This window comes from Corapipo altera, unplaced genomic scaffold (genome assembly GCF_003945725.1).
Source record: "Corapipo altera isolate COAL_440 unplaced genomic scaffold, ASM394572v1 189, whole genome shotgun sequence".
In the NCBI taxonomy this organism is placed as follows: Eukaryota; Metazoa; Chordata; class Aves; order Passeriformes; family Pipridae; genus Corapipo; species Corapipo altera.
In genome coordinates, this window is record NW_020885064.1 from 180,602 (window position 1) to 187,907 (window position 7,306).

The following is a 7,306-nucleotide window of genomic DNA, read 5'->3' on the forward strand; positions in this document are numbered from 1 at the left end:
ACAAACCAGGAGGCTTTTCAGCCTGGCTGTGGTCAGTGATACAAACCAGGAGGCTTTTCAGCCTGGCTGTGGTCAGGACACAAAGCAAGAGACATTTCAGCCTATGTCCAGTCATCTCCATTGGCCACGGGAGGCCAAATACAGCAAAGCCAACCTTGTGCCAGCGCTGCCCAGACGAGGGTGTTGGTGAAGGTTTGTTGCTCAGAGGGCTCTGTTTGCAGCCCCTCAGCTCCCTGGGCTGTGAACCCACCACTGGCCCGGGCCACTCCAGCAGCAAACATTTCTGTCCAGAGTTATTTGTCGGAGATCCTGTAAGCCTGTGCTTGGCAAAAAGCAGCTCCTCCCTCCCTGCTCCCTGCCTGAGGCATCTGTTCCCCAGATCCCATGTTCTGCTCTGGGCAGTGGTACCTGCACTTCATCCTGGTGACAAAGCTCACCATCTTATTAAATAATGCTGCTCAACCAGCATCAGGCTCAGCTTTCACTGGGTCGTTCTGGTTCACAGGGCTGCTCCAGTCCTGTTTTCTTATGGAATCACAGAAGATTTGGCTTGGAAGGGATTTTAAGGATCATCTTATTCCACCCCCTGCCATGGGCAGGGACACCTTCCACCAGCCCAGGTTGCTCCAAGCCCCGTCCAACCTGGCCTTGGACACTTCCAGGGATCCAGGGGCAGCCACAGCTTCTCTGGGCAACCTGGACCGGGGCCTCCCCACCCTCCCAGCCAGGAATTCCTTCCCAATATCCCATCCAAACCGACCCTCCTTCAGAGAGGGTCTCTCACACACAGGGGTGTTGTGCCCTGTCCCAGCCCTGTGTGCAGCATCACCCCTGGAGTAGCTGCTCCTTCCTCTCCCCTGCTCTGCCCCAGCCCTGCACAGACCTCTCCTGCCCCAGCCCCCAGGAACAGTGGCACCTGCAGTCTCCACACCAATGTGCAGAAGAGTCTGTGCTATTTTGGCTATTTTTGGGGTGTACCTGTGACCAAAGGGATGGAACAGCACATTCCAGCTGGTGCTGCTCAGGTGGGACCTGCTGACACACTCCTGAGCGTTTCCTTTGTGCTTGGCCGGCATGAAAGGCTGACAGAGTTTTATTTCGTGCAAGTACCTAGTTCAGTAATTTGTAAACTGAATATTCCCTGACTCCCAAGGTGGTGCTGCTTCTGTAAACAGTGTTCAAGTCATACCTAAACCTGCCAAAAAATGTCACCCAGTGTAGATTTATCTAATTATAGACAATTGTTTCTGTGTTAAATGTCTTTCAGGTGCTGAAAGGACCATAAATTTTCCCATTAAGTTTAGAAAACACTAGTCTATTTTTTTTTCTTCATTCACAAGAAGTTCCTCCAGAGAGGAGAGGAACCAATCCTTACCTTCCTGGTGGTGTTTGCATCCTCTTCATGCACAAGCACGAAGGGGCCAGGCTGGAGCTGTGAGCAGGGCACTGCAGGTCCTCCCAGGTGACAGGGCTGGCAGGTGTCACCCCGTGTCTGCAGCGTGGCTGAGGTGGCTTTAACCGAGGAAGAGCCAGATAATTAGCACTGCTGTAATTAACCTAACCAAGGAAGCCAGCAGAGGTTGCAGGTGTGTGACTGGCATATCTTGACCACAATATTCACTAAATCTGGGATGCCTGGAATTGCTGGAGCAGCTCATTAACTCCACCAGAGACAAAGCCCACTTAGATGTATTAGCAATGCTGCACAGCAGCTTTTCTGGGTAGATTCTTTCATATTCCACCTTGATTTGGCTAAAATTTGAACTTGGCTCAGAGCTTGGCACTATCTTTAAAAATACTGGCACAAGACCAGGTTAAATGTGGAACTATCCCTCCCCAGCTCAGCTGGATGATTGGCCTGGCCCTGCCTGTACCTGCAGCACCTGCAGATACTGATTCTGTCCCACAAGCAACTCCTCAACCTGCCAGAAGGACCTGCAGGGAAATATTTATGTGTCTTAAGGAACCTGATTACCCTAATCTGGGACTTCAGGGACTGAATCACCACGGAGGAGAAGCTGCTGCCTGGGAAAAGCCAGGAATAGAAACAGTAAACAACAAAAAGCACTTCTCCCACGGCAGGGGTGGTGTCTGTCCCAGCACCCAGAGTGTCAAACACATTCCACAGAGGGGGGATATTTTATCTCTGAGCTGTTGGAGCGAGTCCAGAGGAGGCCATGGAGATGCTCTAAAGGCTGGAACCCCTCTGCTCTGGGGACAGGCTGGGAGAGCAGGGAGTGTCCAGCCTGGGCAGAAGGCTCCAGGGAGACCTGAGAGCCCCTTCCAAGGCCTAAAGGGGCTCCAGGAGAGCTGGAGAGGGACTGGGGACAAGGGATGGAGGGACACAGCAAGGGAGAATGGCTTCCCACTGCCAGAGGGCAGGGTTAGATGGGATATTGGGAAGGAATTCCTGGCTGGGAGGGTGGGGAGGCCCTGGCCCAGGTTGCCCAGAGAAGCTGTGGCTGCCCCTGGATCCCTGGAAGTGTCCAAGGTCAGGTTGGATGGGGCTTGGAGCACCCTGGGCTGGTGGAAGGTGTCCCTGCCCATGGCAGGGGTGGCACTGGATGGGCTTTAAGGTCTTTCCCAAATCAAACCAAACCAGTCTGGAACTCTATGAACTGCACATGAAAATTGCAGCATGGGATGGGCCACAAAAATCCACCCCAGACACGTCAGTTCTGCAGCTCCTACATGATCCACTTCAAACCTCTCTCATCTCATGAATCTTTCCAAGTTAATGACTTGAGAACTGGGAGTAAATAGGAGCTGAAAACAGTGACACTGGAGCCAGTCCCAGTGAGCAGAACCCAGCCCAGCAGGCTGAGGGTGCTCAGTCCCGGGGTGGCCTGTGCAGAACCTGCAGAGAGTTCAGCTGTGACCCCACAGAGCTGGCAGGGAGCTGGGGGAGAGACCCTCTGTGTGAGCTCCACAGGCTGCTCTGCTGCTCCTGCCGAGTGCCAAGGACCTGCTGGGGGCTGCTCGACCCCCCGAGAGCTGCTGGTGCTGCTGGAGCATTTAATAAAGGGGGTGGAGGGAAGAGGGGCTGCCCAGGGAGGTTTGGAGTGCCCAGCCCTGGAGGTGTCCCAGGAAGGCCTGGCCGTGGCACTCAGTGCTCTGGGCTGGGGGACAAGGTGGGGATGGGGCACAGGGGGGATCCATGGGCTGGGAAGGCTTTTCCAACCCCAGTGACTCTGGGATTCTGTGGGGAACCAGTTCCTAGGTCATGGGGAGGAGCACAAACATGTGAACAACAATTTTTTTATCTGTCTTTTTGGTTGCCTTTGTCTTCCTGTTTATAACTTGATGTAATTTCTGTTGCCTGAATTAGTAATTGATGTGAGAGGATGCTGCAGAGCTGCCTCCCAGGACAGTGCTGCGAATACAGCACAAAAAGATAATGAAATCCACAGTATTTCTAGTGAGTTAATGAGACTACTTCCTTTATTTCCTGCGAGGCTTAGAACAAGAAAGGTGTTTTGCTGCAGAGCTGGAATATTTATAACTCTGGACTGATACAAAAGGTGGTTCACTGTGTCTAAAGAACTGATGTGGCCCAAGAGCAGATCAGGCCTGTTTTCCCATATCCCTGACCTGGCTGTTGCCATCCCAGCCCAGCAGGGAAGGAACCCCCACATCCAGGGAGCTCGTGGCCCACGCTGCCCTCAGGGTCACAGGGTCTTGTGGGGTCTCTGTTGGCTCCCCCCAGGGATCCTCAGCAACTCTTCCTCCAGCCCAGAGCCCACAGCCAAGGAGAAGGGAAAAAATAGAAATGTGATATTTAAATATATAAAAAATACAAATATATAAAAATAAATAATATAAATAGTCATTTTTTACACCTGTGGGAGGTTGCCAAACTAGCTGAGCAGGAACTGAGCTTGGTACATACAGGAAAGGAGGGAATTGGGTTGTTTTGAAGCTTTTTATGAACCCTCCCCCAGACCCAGAGCAGTGGAGATGAAGGACCACAGGAGAACTTTGCAATGCTGAGAGATGAGGAGAAAATGATGATGGACAGTGAAATTCAGAATGGATTCATTCCCTTGGGGCAGTACCTGCTCAGGGGTGGGTTCTCCACAGAACACCCCCTCCTGCTCTGGCCTTTCTCACTCTTGTTGTTCCCTCCTCTCTCGATTTGACATTTTCTCCCCTTTATAAACCTGTTTTCACAAAGACACTACAATTCCCCATCCCTGGAAGTGTCCAAGGCCAGGTTGGACGGGGCTTGGAGCAACCTGGGCTGGTGGAAGGTGTCCCTGCCCAGGGCAGGGGTGGCACTGGATGGGCTTTAAGGTCCCTCCTGACTCAAACCTGTCTGTGATGCCATGATTCCATGATTCCGTGATTCCACGATTTTATGACGGGTCTATTCCTGATCTGACTGATCACCTGTGACTGGCTCTGGGCAGCCCAAGGGCTCCCTCCTCTGCCAAAATCTGCCCCAAAACACCTCCCCACAAACCTCTCGAGTTGCTGTTTGCAAATGTGATTTTGCCGTAATGAGTTAATTTGTTCCTAATTCAGGAAACAAAGCTCTTAATTGGGTTTGTACTAGAACTTTCTGCTTCCACGAAGTGTTGTTGATCTGCTCCTTCCAGAAAATTATTTTCTAAATTATAGGCAGTGCTTAAATGCAAGAAAAAGGTGGAAAAGTTAGTTGTAGATGAGTGTTTTGTGCTGTCTGTCTGTCTGTCTGTCTGACTCTGTTCAGGGGGGGCACTGGGGACAGCACAACGTCCTGGAATGCACAGCAAGGACAGGAGCAGGTCCCAGCTAAGTGTCAGCTCCTGGTGGGCTTTGAGTGCACCCAGAAAACCACCAACTGCTGACTGGTGCAGCCCTTGGTTGCAGCCCTTTCTTGCAGCCCTGGTGCTTGTTCTCAGAGTTTCCCAGAGCAGGGAAAAACTGAGGATTTTTCCGAGTACACATTTTTTTGCCAATTTTTTTCCTCCAGCCAGGCTCCCAAATCTCCCTTCCCTCCCACTTCTGCCCTTGGCCATCTTTTCAGAGAAGACAATGAAACCTTGCACTCGTTCCCCTGGTGCTCACAGGCCCTGAGGAGCAAAGGCAGGAGCTGGGGGTCCCTGGGGGAGCCCCGTGGGGTTTGGGGCTGGTTAAATGCAGCTCCCCAGCCCTCTGAGCTCTGTGAGCAGCCAGGGCAGGTCCTGGTGCCCTCCCCACATCCTCTGCTGTCACCTGGGTAAGTGCAGGGGCTGCCTGAAGAAAACAGGGATGTTTGTCCTCTGACAGGGCAAATTCCTTGAGGGTTTGATTCAGACCAAGAATTTACAGAAGTCTCTGGCAGAAACAACAAACAGGGAGTTATGAAAGTGTTGGGAGGAAATTGCTTTGCTAAATATTTCTTTTAATCTCGTATATAGAGATGGGTTTGGGGCAGGTGGGATGGAGCTGGGTGATCTTAAAGCTCCTTTGAACCCCAGACTTTTCTGATATGATTGGACTCAATGATCTCAGAGGTATTTTCCAACCTAAATGATTCTGTGATACTGTGATGATTAAAAGCCACTCTAAAATTCAGCCTTGATCAATAATTACAAATTTCCCTCATTCTCTCAAGTGGTTCAGAATAGGTGGTGGCTGCCCCTGGATCCCTGGAAGTGTCCAAGGCCAAGTTGGACGGGGCTTGGAGCAACCTGGGCTGGTGGAAGGTGTCCCTGCCCATGGCAGGGGTGGCACTGGATGGGCTTTGAGGTCCCTCCCAACTCAAACCTGTCTGTGATCATGTGGTTCCATGAGGGGTCAGAGTCTGAGTCAAATCTCAAGCAGTTTGTGCTCCTCAGTTAAGCAGAGGGTCTGAATTTCCAGCTGAGCAGAGGCACACACCCCTTTCCCCTGGCTGCTGTGACAGGGGCTGAGCTCTGACCAGCAGCTGCTCAGCTGGAGCCTTTCAGGTGCACTAAATGTACCTGCCTTTGCCCAGGAGTGTCCAATATTCCTGTCTGGAATATTTCTCTGCAAATTCCCCCCACCTGCCCTCTGCTCCCCTCACTGAGCATCCATGCAGCTGCTGGTTCCTGCTCCGGGGAGAACCAGTGGCTTCCAGGGTGCTCAGACAGGACCTGGAATGCGCTGGGGAGTTCTCTGACAGCCTTGGGCAGGTGAAACATCACCCTCAGTGCTGTGGCCAGTTCTGGGCCTCACAACAGGAGAGACATTGAGGGGCTGGAGCATGTCCAGGGAAGGGAATGGAGCTGGGGATGGGAATGGAGCTGGGGAAGGGAATGGAGCTGGGGAAGGGGCTGCCCAGCTCCAGAGGTTTGGAGTCCCTGGAGGTGTCCCAGGAAGGCCTGGCCGTGGCACTCAGTGCTCTGGGCTGGGGGACAAGGTGGGGATGGGGCACAGGGGGGATCCGTGGGCTGGGAGGGCTTTTCCAGCCTCGGAAACTCTGGGATTCTGGGATTCAGTTTCTGGGTCTTATCTGAGCCTCTGAATGTCTTCCTTCCCATTTAACCTTCTTGGCAGCTGCACAGCACAAATGCATTTTCTTTCCATCAGGGAGGGTTTGGTTAATTGACCTGCAGGTTTAGCTGATAAAGCTCCCTCCTAAAACATCACACACTTTGCCAAACTGGAACAAAAGGGGAAGAAATCAATACAGAGTCACACATAATGGGGCTGCTTCTCATCTCCCAGGGAGATGTTCTCTCTCGTGGTCTGACCATTTGGTTCAGCACAAACATTGACTTTTCCCTGCCTCCATCTCCCTGCCCCCTCCTTCCCTCTCCTGCCCAGCTGCTTCAGCCCTGCAGGGACCTGCACGGCCAAGGCTGCTCCAGCTGCTGCCCCATTCCCAGGGTGACCTCCAGGTGTCCTTCCCACTTCTCCTCATTCCACAGGGAGGAGCACCCTGGCCCCAGCCTGTCCTCCTGCCTGTGCTGCTGAGAAGCTTTTGGGCACCTCCCAAAGAGCTGAGCACCAAATCTCCTGAAAAATCTGGGTGTTTAAATTGCAACCAGGGCAGACACTGAATGTCCCACTGTTTTCTCCTCATTTTCTGCTGCTGTGCCCAGTCCTGGCAGTGATCCTGGGGCTGGTTCACTGTGGCTTTTTCTTTCTTAAGCATAGAATCATAGAGTGCTTTAGGTGGGAAGGGACCTTTAAGCTCACTCAGTCCCACCCCTGCCATGGGCAGGGACACCTTCCACCAGCCCAGGTTGCTCCAAGCCCCGTCCAACCTGGCCTGGGACACTTCCAGGGATCCAGGGGCAGCCACAGCTTCTCTGGGCAACCTGGGCCAGGGTTTCACCACCTTCACAGGGAAGAATTCCTTCCCACACATCTATTT